Below are 13,715 nucleotides of genomic sequence, written 5' to 3' on the forward strand. Positions count from 1 at the left end.
TATACGAATACCAAAGTGACATAATATTGACATTCCAATTCAATATCAAAAATATAAAACTCAACATAATTATTATTCTCTAGCTATAAAATTAAATTTAATAATAATTATTATTGCTATATGTTTATTTTGGAATATGAATTTAATTATCTTAATTTAATTATTAATAACTTGGTGGATGGTAAATATTTAACTTCTATGAAATATATTAGAATATTTCCAATAGTATAAACTGATGAAAATTTTAAATTTATTCTCAATGTAGTTATGTTCTTTTTATCTTTTTAATTAAATTGAGTAATTAAAAAAAGTGTCATATAAACATGTGTCTCATTGATATCAATGAAATTTTTTTGAACATGTTTCATTAATAAACCATAACATAGTAAAATATATCATAAAATAAATATTTCAACACTTAATAATATTTTTCAACCATTTAATTTAATAAATACACTAATAATAATAAAATCAACCCTTAAAATATCGAATCAAATAATAAAATATAAATATAATTTTTAAATACGTGAAATGTACCTTAAAATAACACAATTTTAATGTGCCATGTGTAATAATAAATTTTGGACATGAAGTGCCAAAAACGCATAAAGGAAAATTCAAGCCTTACTTTTGAAACCAACTACTTCACTGAACGAATGATCGTGGACAATTTGTATGGTATTTATATATTGACTATACATTTTTCTAATATCAATTTTCAGAATATCGATGACATATTAGGGATTGTCACATTACAATTCATCAACTAGGATTCTCGTAATGCAATTCATCAACTCCAATGGAAACACAATTTATGGATTTTATGTTAGTCTCTCTCATAAAACAATAATAAATCCAAAATTAAATTAATTAATTAAAAATTTCAAGTTAGGAATTTGTGCCTAACTCTTGGGTTGTTCCTCTAAGATAGGAGTTAGTTTAGGTAACTCCTATATTGGTGTGTCTGGTGAGAAATTATCTCAACCAAAGGAGAAATTATCTCAACCAAAGGTGTCTAAGATAGCACGCACTATCTTGAGAACACTGTCTCTCATCTATTTATTTGTAACACTATATTAAATTATTTTTGTAATGTGTAATGAGAGATAATACATGAGGAAGCTTGAAGCTTCAACCTTTTTCCGCCAATATTTTGTCTCTGGTTTTTATATGTGTTTTTCTGTAATTTTTCTGAGTTAATCTCATTTTCAATATGTGGTATCAGAGCTATGTTAGACCTGTGTGAGGCTGCATCAAGGCTGCATCCAAAGCTGTGAGCCTGCAAGTTATTTGTAAGGCGTTTGTTGTAGCATGAGTGTGAACCTGTAACAAAAAGGCCAAAACCGTCGCGGGGCGAGAAGACGGATGAATCTCACGGGATCTCAGCAGATCTATGTCATTGGGTCGTTTTGGTAACGTGGATTATATATTTGATTTGTTTGCATATTATAGTTTTGGTTTATCAAAGGGCAATGTAAGCAGCATTTGTAGTGTGAGCAATCGAAATTTCAAGGAGCGCAGAGCTCTTGAGGCAAATGCTGCAGATGTTGAGGTTGGAGAAGATGAATTGACAGATGCAGTTGATGATACATGCTGATTGTTTGCAGACTAAAGAGATATCGTTTGAGAAGTGCTACACACTTTGCAACAACTGGAGGGCTTCGGTCCCTCTCCACAACCGTGTGTTCTAAAAGTACAGTATATCCAATGTCAACAGTTGATGCATTTGCCAAATAATCCTGAAGTGACCGCAATGCTTCCGACGTATTGCTACATGCTCTGGTAGCTACACGCCATAGTGTTGTTGGCTCTATATGTCCAATTTCTAAAGGAGTGTGGATTATATTTAAAGGGTTAACTGATTCGTGCTTCTCCTTTAACTGTTGGATGTTTTCCTTATGGATAGCACGAGTTTTGAAGACGAGGGAGTCGAATGCCTTCTTTCTGTTGACTGGTTAAGTTCTCATCATTATGGGCCAAGTTTCCTTCCTGTAAAAAGGTTGTGCTATTATTCCTTCATCTTGAAAGATTTTTATAGCAGAGAAGATCAAACTGCTTGACTTAGGGTAAGAAAAATAGATTACACATGCTGTGTGGGGTATAAATATAAATCAAAATCCAAGTTTCAAGTTAAGTGTGATTATATCTGCTTTTAGAAGTACCGGTTCCTCACATTTGTGTTGACTGCAAGTTCTGGAAGTGACATAAATGAAAGTGGCGGAACAGATCCGTTTCTTCGCCCATGCCATTGAAGCGTTTGGACTCCTGGACGTTAGTGGAATCCGGCAGGACCATCGGCTCTAGGCAGCGCTTTCTGAGCGTGACAGGCATGGTTTAAAGATGATCTGGAGATTCGAACACGGAACACAATGGGGATAATAGTTCGGTGCAGCGCGGATCTCCACCGAACCACCAACGATTTGCATACAACCTGTCTGCAAAATATAGATTTGGTCGCTGGAAAAGAAGGCAACATCCACCTGAAAAGAAACCGTCGACGCTTTATTCAAGGCGAGCAATAGTGTTGGTATTATATGAATCGATTTGGCTGTGTGTTTTCCGCCGGCATGAAGAAAGTTCAAATGGAATACGATAGTCATCTGGTATCTTTATCTACATTCTCCTAGTCACTGCTTTGGAGCTCTAGCATATTTTGACATGGCTTTTCTGCGTTGTGGAGATAGGGTGCAATTGCTCATGCTCAAAATTCGTGACTTTTGACATTCTCACGTTTTTTAAGGTGTGCTTTAAATAACGAAAACTCTTCTTTTTAAGTGACTTCATACAACATTTTAATGAAACTTTAAAAAGGAGTATATTTTGTAATGAAGCGTGGTAATTTTTAATATATGATGAGAGATAGTAAGTGGAATGTGAGAGAATGAGTGGGGTGAGAATGAAGTTTAACCCTTAATGTTTCATGAACTTTAATGGGTTAGAGTTAGTGGAGAATAATATTTGGGACGAAGAGAGAATTAATGGTGAATATGATGAGAGATGAGAAAGGCTGTTTTAATTTTTGAAATCTTTGGAGTGATAAATTTTTTAAAGGAAAGTTCATTGATGTAGGAGGTTGAGTCAGGTTTTTGAACGCATTTTCTTCCAAATTTGTGAGTGTCAAATTCTCATTGTTTGAGAAAGTTTTCATGGCAATGTTGTAAAAGATGAAAGGTTGATGATCTCAATACTCAATAAAGACGTATTATTTGTGGTGATTGTGTCCTAGGTCCGCCTGAAATTGAATAAGGGGATCTAAGGTACACTGTGCGTGTTTGATGGCGCATGTGTTTTATGGCTTCATGTTTTTTCTTTTTGATCTGTGTCTAGTTGTGACACATCAATAATTTCATCTAATATCGCATACATAAAGCAAGCACAACACTTGTAACAAAATATTTTCAAGGAAGGATAATCAAGAACACACATACAACAAATAATCAAAGTTTTCAACAACGGCATTCTACATCAACAAACAAACTCACTCAAATACAATCAAGTTCATGAATCTACAAACTTCAGCATTTCAAAGCAAAGTCTACATCACTACAATCAAGTTAATGAATCTGTAAACTTCAACATTTCAAAGCACAGTCTACATCAACATTATTGAACTTGTAATCAAACTCAAATTACATTGAATTGTAAGGGTGCATTCTCGGTTGAAACCGACACCCACGTCTTGAATTGAGTCATTGTAGTGAATCATTGAAATCATTGTAAGCTTTTTGGGTGCATTTTCGACAGTTTTCGACACCCTTCCTTTAAAATCACAATCAAGTGAGTCCATGAGTTTTAACTCCTTGAAACAACCATCACAGCAACCACAACAAGTTCAACTCTAACACCAATCAAGCAAGTTGAGTTCGTCATCAAGCGAGCGTGAATTCTAGAAAGTTCTAACAAGTGTTCTCAGTAGGTACAATAAGCCACAAATCAAGCGAGCGTGCCATTCAAGTTCCATAGCAAGCGAGCCTGTCATTCAAGTAACAAAATCAAGTGAAACAGTTCAAAGCATGACATCTACAACAAGAGAGCCTGATTTCAAGTGAGTAAGTTCAGATGGCACAGCATATTCAGTTGTTAAACATTCTTCACAGTTTGATCATCTCCAGTGATGAATACATGGTGCACATCAGCAAAGAAATTCTTGATGATCTTTCACGACATCTACAACAAACACATGAAACCATTGAGTTTCTTCAACTTGAGTCCCAACTTCAAAGGAATGAATTGCAAGAAAAGAGTGATACTTTCAAGTCTTTGAACCATCCAGATGATAAGTCATTCATCCCAACAACTTCAAGTGTCAAAGTTGTTCATGATCAAATTCAAATTTCTTCCAAACCCCTCATCAAGCCCTGGGAAGAAATTCAAAATAACAAGAATAGACGAGGCTTAGGATATGTCACTGATGACACCAACTTACAAATCCCAGATTATTCCAAGCCAATTAAGTTTGTGAGTGCAGCATTTCTTGAACAACACACCTCCGCAGGTTCTGAGAGAGTAGTAGTCAACCCGAATTGCCCGCAACCTAAAGTTCATGTTCTACCGAAATGCTCTCATTGTCAAAGAGCCAGTCATATGGAAGATCAGTGTTTTGATCTCCATCCGTGTTGCCATTGTGGCAAGCACAATCATTCCTCAGAAAAATGTCGCAACCCACAAAAATCAGCCAGATTGAAGATACATTATGCATGGATTGATCCTTGGGAATGTTCATCCACAGTCAAACGATTGTCTCAGTTCTACAATCGACTACAATCACACATAGTGCAGCCAGCAGTGAACAGATGATGGTAATCTCATGCAATTGAATGAGGGAGTACAACAGTGAAACTCTCCTACACCTGAAGGGGGGGAGTTCAGATATATTTTGGAGAAGATTGTCTCTCCTTTCAGCTGACAAAGGGGGGAAAATGTCAATGAAATTGACAAGTGGTTGTCAGACTGAAAATCTCGACAACATCAGCGAAGCAGCCAGTGGGCATCTTCATTAGCCAGTGGACATCTTCATCAACCAGTGGGCATTTGTCATCAGCAGTGAGCATCAACAAATTCTCCAGTGGGCGATCGACAGCCAAAGCAGCAGTGAGCAGCTTTCATCATAGCAAAAGCAACATTGAGTTGTTTTTCGACATCTTCAGCCAGTGGGCGATCATCATCAGCAAAACACGCCAGTGGGCGTTCATCAAATTGTGTCAGTGGACATCGGATGCTGTTTTCAAGCAAAGGACAGTTGGATCCTTTTGCGGCTTGGCACATGATGGAGTTGTCAAGCAACATTCAGAGATGAATCTGGCATGCAGCTGATTCATGTTCTCTTCAGATTTGAGTTTTTTCCAGCATCCAGTTTTGGCGGTTTTTTCAGGTAATGTTTTTGAGGATCAACATGAGAACTTGGAAGATGGTTCCTCATTCTTATTTTGGATTTATCATTGAAGGGGGGAATGTTAGCCTCTCTCATAAAACAATAATAAATCCAAAAATAAATTAATTAATTAAAAATTCCAAGTTAGGAATTTGTGCCTAACTCTTGGGTTGTTCCTCTAAGATAGGAGTTAGTTTAGGTAACTCCTATATTGGTGTGTCTGGTGAGAAATTATCTCAACCAAAGGAGAAATTATCTCAACCAAAGGTGTCTAAGATAGCACGCACTATCTTGAGAACATTGTCTCTCATCTATTTATTTGTAACACTATATTCAATTATTTTTTTAATGTGTAATGAGAGATAATACATGAGGAAGCTTGAAGCTTCAGCCTTTTTCCGCCAATATTTTGTCTCTGGTTTTTATATGTGTTTTTCTGTAATTTGTCTGAGTTAATCTCATTTTCAATATTTTATTTCATATAACTATATTAATTATAAAATTTGTTATTTATTTATGATAATATATCATTAATTATATATATATATATATATATATATATATATTTAATAATAGATTTTTTTATATTTTGTATAAGAAATTAGTGTAATCTAAATAATAAACAAAATTATTTTTTAGGATGTATAATATGATAATATAATTTTAGTAAGATTGTGATTTCTTATTATTTATAATGTATTTTCAAGAATTCATAAATAGATTAAATACCATAAAAAATAGTTAAGCTACTTGATCATTGTAAATTAAACAATTTAAACTTATTATTTAGAAAATCCTCCATTGAATTTTACATGATTTTTGAGAAAAAAACATTTGAAAAAAGTAATTTTATGTATTAGATGGACCAATTATAAGTAATAAATATATTCCGATTCTTGAGAAAATTATATAGAAAAATAATAATAATTCTTTCCAACTACCCAAGATAAATATAAATAACAATTGTTTCTTTAAATCACACAAAATTGTCTTATCATAACTTATTCTCATCCTACTATATTTTAACATAACTTGAATTTTTGTATTAATAATTTCAATTAACAACCTTCCCGAAATGCGGGCCATAACATCATACTTTAGATCTAGCAGTATTTTGTCTTTTAATATTTTATATCATAACTATAGTGGGAAATTATATCATGCGTCATAATTATTAGATCATTTTTTTTATTTAAAAGAACGACAATATATATCAATAGAGATGCTGCAATGTAATGTTTAACATTTTGACTAATTCAAATTACATAAATAAAATAAAATAAAATGTAATGTAAATATTTAAATTAGGTACAAAATAAAATGAAAATAAAAATAGGCTTATAAGAATAAAAGAAACAAAAAAAAAAGAAAAAATGACAAACATATATTTATGTAAACACTTTATGACAAAAATATTATATAATTTGTTTATAATAATAAATTACCTTTTGCATCTAGAGGCATTGTCCAACCCAATATGGATGAGATGTTGTAAGGTTATATTATGTTATGTGATGTTATGTAAACATTTTGACCCGTTCAAATTCAATTACAATAAAAATAAATGTAAAATACAATTAAATTTTTTAAAATTTATAAAAATAAAATTAATAATTACAATTTTTAATTAATATTGGATCGGTAAAATCACATAAAATTAAAAATAAAATAGAAAAATTAATATTTATAGCTATCATCTATCAATAACTAAGCCAACTTAGATCCATCTTAACTCCAAATCTATCAAAAGTGAAGAGGGATCAAATATCTTGAGTTACACATTTCTTTTAGAGTAAAATCAAATATCTTGAGGTGCACATTTCTTTTAGAGTAAAATAAGATATAGTCTTTCTCGAGACTTAATAAATGTTGAGACCTTATATTTATGTACACTTTGTGACACAAATAACTAATAATAAAACATTTTATATAAAATAATGATATTATTATTTAAATCCTAACTAAGCTTTTAAATAACAAAATATTATTCATTATCTATGACATTATAATTTTTCATATAGTCATTTAAATTGAACAATTTTTTTAATGTATTTTCAAATAATCATTTTTCTTTATTGAAATTATACATAAATATTTGATATTTTTGCAATTAATTTGATCCAAAGTTAAAATGTATTTGTTACCATCATAAATTTAGACTATGAAATATATATAATATGAATGGTGTAATATCTTTTCACACTTTTTAATAAATTTATATAGAAAATCAACTTAAATAACAAATATTCATAACGTCACAAATAATTTTATTATTAATTTTCCCAAAAAAACAAACCCTTAAACTATATATTTTTTAAATTCTTTATTAATATTTATTTTAACTTTTACCACAATTTTATAAACTGACCTAAATTACTTGAACATTTTAATCTAGCCTATAAAATTTATTTTTCTCTTTCATTATATTTTACAATATCAACTTATTAATTTTCTTTGAATATTTATATTTATATTGGAACTAAATTCAACAAAACCATTTGAAAGTTATTTCAAATCTAAACAATTTTTAATGGGATAGAAATCACTATTTGAAATAAATATTTAGCAATTTTAGTTTAAGAAAATCAAATCTAAAAACATTATTTAATTTTTAATAATTTATTTTCCATAATTAAGCTTTTGAAATTTACATGATTTTAATAGTTATTTGGATGTTTATCTTTAACTAATATGTAATATCCTCAGTTATTATGCTTTTTTTATTATTTTGATCCAATAGCATTATTAGTATAATAAAGATTTCTCGAGTCCTTGATGATGGGCTGAGCGTCCGCAAGAAATGTTAGATAGGATCAAAATTCTCCTACACATTGTGATATTTATTTAATATTATTTCTCTAATGACTAATTGCTAAGCTTCCCTTATTTAAGACTTGAAAGCACTCATTTTTAATCATTCAATTATTTGGTCCTTGATCATGTGCGTAGTGTCCACCAGAAAGGTTTGACATGATCAAAATTGTATTAAATGTTATGTTATTTATTTAATGTAATTTCTTTAATGCTTAATTGGTAAGCTTACATCTATTTAAGGCTTCAAATAAGTTATTTGTAATCATTTTATTCTTTGGTTGTGTCGAATTTTTAGACAAGATCAAAATTCTCTTGTTGTCTATGTTATTTATTTAATGGATTATTGATAAGCTTTCCTATATTTAACATCCCAAGACCTCATTTGTAATCATTCTATTCTTTGGTCAAGATGATGGTTGGAGTGTCCACCCCAAACATCGGACAAGATCGAAATTCTCTCAACGACCATTTCATTTATTTAATATTATTTCATTAAATTGGTAAACTAGGATTTAAAGTACTTGCTTGTAATCATTATATTGTTTAGTCTTGGATGATAGGTGTGTTATCGGGAAAACTAGTGTCCACTCAGAGCTGCTAGTCCCACTAAGATGGGTAGCTATCTTAGAAACAAACAAAACTAAGGCTACGTGTGTTTTCCTTTATGAGAGGTAGACGAGAGAGAAGTAGAGAGTACCAACCTTAGTCTTTCGCTAGTCTCCTTGTGTGTTCCCTCTCTCCCTTGATAGAGCTTTCGCCACTCCTTTCTCACTTGTCCCGCTTCAAAGAACACCTATAGAGTAAAAGCAGCAAAATACCATCAAAGCATAGAGATCTATAACCATAAAAAATATAGGATCAGATGTATATTAACCATACCAATGCATATGCAAAGACAAGATTTAGAGACATACAAACATATGGAGGAAAACTCAAATAACTTTATTGATAGAAGTAGTAGAAGAGAGGATTACAACCAACCTGTTCGATCCAACATCATCCTCCAAGAATGAAAGCCCTCTTAACCTCATACAGAGTAAGATCACCCAACAATACAATGTCTCAAAGAGAAACCAACAACACTTCCTTGCAAATTACAAAATTCCAGCCTCTGGATCTCTAGGATGAGGGATCCGTATATAGATGTTTGAAAGAGGTTGAGTCAACTTCTGGGATTTTGATTAGTGTCATTTCACTGATAGTTTTTGTTTCCACTTGGAGATTTCACGATTTCTTACTCATCCCTGGGCGAATTCAGAGAGGTAAGTGTCATATGAGCAGTTTCTAGAATATTCTTGGAGTTTCGACCTAGCAAACTACTTCTACCATTTGCCTGCTCTGACTCATCGCACCCTACACAAAGGTTTTCAGTATGCATCACACCCCCCATGTGTAACAGGTGAGATGCATCGCACCCTCAGCATGTAGCAGTCTGCATGGTCCAGTTTTGACCGGTTCTGAGTAGTTTCTCAGGGAGAACTTCTGGGAAATGATGTAATCAGTTGACCTTGTTCCTTTAGGGTATGAAACAACACTTTTATGGGTTTATAAGCCCTTGGTTTATGGACCTATGTGATTGGGGTTGCAGTGCCCAAATATGTCTATAACAGTTGCCCCCTAAAGCATGAGGTCGTAAATATTCTAATGTTGGGTGAAATGCTTTATCATGAGGATCCTAGGTTTTTCAAACTGGAAGGTGACCTGCAATAAGATACAATACAATACATTATATTGATAATATTTTCATGATCTAGCTGAGGCGGGAACTCCCATGCTCAACTTTATAAATTCATTTTCATGTACATAAGACAGACAATCGTCCGTGTGGCAGACCGATGATTCTAGTAGATCCATCATCCCTTAGTTTGGATGATTATCTATGCAACTGTGATGTACATTTGATGTATTTATTTTCCTGAATATATCGCAGCCCAGATGGATGAAACTAGATCTGGGGTCTTAAAACTCGTTCAATCTTCGACCGAAGTACAGGTCGATCCATGTGAAAAGATGTTCTGATGTCAAACATGGAAGGACATCACCTAATTACCAGCCAATGACGTAAGCTATTAACAGGTGCGAGAGGAATCAACGATAATGATAATGACCCTCGAGGTATTGCACTACAATTCACGTGGTGTGAATACATGAGACGATGTTTAACACCATGCAAAATCTTTCGATCAAAGTCCATTGATATAAACCTATCACCGGAAGTGAGAAACTTGCCATTGAGGCATGCAAGCTTCAAAGTACTTAAAAGGTTGTTCCTAAGTCAACTTCTTGGGTAATGAGCTTATGTCGACAAGAAGTGACCCGTCATAGGAGGGCCTTAATGAATCCCACATCTACGACACAGAACAGAGCAAATGATTTTGTGGAGGTGAAAATGATCTGATGATACAAGGTTCATGGTGGTGGTCATGAAAGAATGGAGTGTTAAGGTATTGCAGCGGAGGAGGCGTTACCTGGGTTGGTGAATTCTCTGAGTGACTTCTCTTGAACATATCAGAGACACTGAAATGGATTGTTAGCGTTAACCCCAAAATGGATGGTACAGAGGACCAATGGTGATATGACCAGTGAATGAAATAACCCAAACTGACTCAATCATGGTGATGGAGTGAAAGTGTCATGTTCAAGAGTGACCTGCTACCAATTAAGTTATTCAAGTTTTCTTCCCTTTTTCCCTAGTCATTGCTGACGACTACCTCTTTATTTTTGTCAAGCTTGAGGAGGATAACATATGCTTGTTCTATAATTTTCCCTTCGGGCAAACCTGTCACTATGTTTTAACGAGCCTACTGATAGTCAAACTCATTCTTGTCTACATGGAAAAGTTTGTCACTACTTTTTTAACGAGTTTAACGACAAAGATATCTCGGTCCTTTTCAATTTTAGAGAGTCTAAAAAGAGACAGAAGTCAACTCCAGTAGTCCTTTTTCATAATATAATCCCTTAACTTTGAAAAAGTATAAAATAATACGAAAGGGATGACTTTTTGATACTTTTAATGAGCCAAACAAGAAAAGCACTCAATCCTTTTGTGTAATGATCCCTCAGGTCCAAAAAGATTAAAATATAGATGAGGGATGGCACTTCAATGACTTTAACGAGCTGGAGAGGCCAATTGCTCGACAATCTTTTCATATTTTATGAGTCAAATGAAAAGAGCTTAAAGGAGACTCGTTTTTGAGGAATGAGTGATGTTTTTGGATAGAAACTCGTTCTAGGTAAGGTTTGGAACATTTTCAATCATGGAAGTGTAAAGGAGGTGGCTAATAGAATCACTCATCATAGCTATTCCTCAAAAGGGTAAACAATCAAATGGAGGTGTATGATCAACTAAAAAAGACTGGAGGTGACCAAGGTTCAAAATCTAATAATTATGCGATCACAATGGTTATTTACCGACGGTGGTTTCATTTTTTAATGAGCTTAAACTCTGGGGGAACATGTGCTCATTGCTAGGTTTATTTTTTAAAGAGTCTGACCTTTGCATAAACCTGCTCGCGCTAGTCGTATAATAAGGATGTCTCTCATTAGTAGGTTCAGTTTTTAGGGAGCTTTCCCCATGCGAAACTTTGCTCCGGAGCCTTTTGTATGCAAGCTAGGAATGACCAACCTACGAGCTTAAAGGGTTGAGAGCCTATAAACTAAGAAAATAAAAGGTTGTTTTTTCACTTGCATGCAAAAAGGTTTGCATGCCCCTAGGTATAAATAAGATTTCAGTTTCCAGGTTACCATAATGAAGTTCTTGCGTTAGCATGATTGTTTCATCCACATTTGCAGACAAAACACTTCCTTGGCTCTGTCGGGAATAGACAACCTTTGATGGAGGAATCCTTTTCTAGTCTTACCCCATTTTCCTAAATGGATAGGGGGGTTAGACTAGTCATATATCCTACGCATAAACCTACCTTATAGCTGGGGTTTTCCTACCGAAGTAGACCCGGGTGCATGGCCCCTAAGTTTAGTCATAATCACCGAATCACTCGTGCTCATTAGGTGGACAGACTAGAGATTGATGAGACATTCCTTGTGAAAAAGACCAGTTAGGGATGGCATTTGACTAGTAGCTATGTTTGAACCAGGGAATGAAAGCTAGTCAACTATTTGGACCACTCTACCTTCATGCCGAAAACACATCACTCGAAAGAGTGAGGAAACAATAGCTCCCATGCTGTAAATGTAGTCACGCCCAAGGAGTATATTGTAATCTAGAGGCCCCTGGACTACCATCATGTTTAGATGAACGACTTTCCTTCTCAAAGTTATAGGTAAATTTGGAAGGATCCCTAAAGGTTGACTGGTTCCTTTATTGAAGCATGATAGATTTCGAATCTCAGGCAGAAGCAGTGGTGAACCAAGAACTTCCCAAGAAGTTGAGGAAAGGATACTCACAGAAGCCCCTTCATTTATGATAGTACCAACCATGATCATTCCGTAAGCTTGTACTATGATTCGTAATGGTACATTAGATGGTAGGCAGGGTCTCCCTAGTAGATTCCAATCGAAGGAAACCACTAGATTGCTTGGCAGAGGGACTGAATAAACGGCCGGAGAAATCTCTGACGAACTTCTTTCCTGCGGTAAAGGAATAGGTAGATTTCCCCCATGTTCATTTGATTCTGTGTTAACAAAAAGAATTTGAATGGTGTCGTTCTCATCCTCTTTGGTGACTATATCATATGAAGGTGGACCTTCCGAAGAGAAGACTGGGTTTACTGCCATCTCGACCTGTTGACTTTGGTCCTTTGTGGACTGAGAGGGTTTATCTTCAATGGTAGGTGTTTTGACCGACAACAGAGGTGTGTCAGTCGGATTTTCAACTAGCAATAGACTCAGCAAGAGTTTTTTGTATCCAGGAGGAAGTTGCTACGGTGAAGCAGGACGGTTATCCAAGAATCTTTTAGCTTCGTCTGGGAAAGGAAAACGGTGGAGGGCATGATCACCTTCACACGGTCTACAAGGAAATTTAGATCTTCCTTTCTTTCCATTGGCTTCGTTTTCACTAGTTGATGGTGTGCTCTCAACATGATCATAAGAGGTTGAAGACACCGAATTGTGAAAGCGAGGAGACCAGTCCCTCAAGATCCGTGGGATGCATGGACAATCTCAATGATAGTGGTCTCCCTTGCAAATGACACATGGATATTTAGGTTTGGGTAGTGCAGTGGGTGGATTTTCGCCAGATGATGCATGGTTGTCCCCTTTCGCCATTGGCTTCTTCTTCTTCTTATCCTTCCCTTTATTCTTCTTCTTAATTACTTTTTTTTTAGCATTACTAGCTTCACCAAGCGAAGAGGAAGAAGAAGAAGGAGAAACAAGTGAAGTAGAAGGTGGGGGAGAAACTTCAGTATCATCTAGTTGCTTATTTGATTGCTAAGTAATTATGTTGTTTTGAAAGACAAAGGTCGAGAAAATCCATACAGGCAAGCCGATTGTGAGTCCTAGAAGGGACAATGTAGCCATGTGTGGAGCACCAACATCTCCCCAAGAGGAGAAAGGACTAGGATTTCCCTAAAGG

At 34.5% G+C, this 13,715-nt stretch overlaps 1 pseudogene; it reads left to right on the forward strand.

Moving 5' to 3' along the window:
• The first annotated feature begins 2,242 nt into the window (after positions 1-2,242).
• LOC149165543 (putative histone H2A variant 3 pseudogene) overlaps positions 2,243-13,715 on the forward strand; it is a 28,915-nt pseudogene continuing 17,442 nt past the window's right edge.

This window comes from Pinus tabuliformis, chromosome 5_1, assembly GCF_031772625.1.
Source record: "Pinus tabuliformis cultivar Carrire ecotype Pingquan chromosome 5_1, CPIR1, whole genome shotgun sequence".
NCBI classification, from domain to species: Eukaryota; Viridiplantae; Streptophyta; class Pinopsida; order Pinales; family Pinaceae; genus Pinus; species Pinus tabuliformis.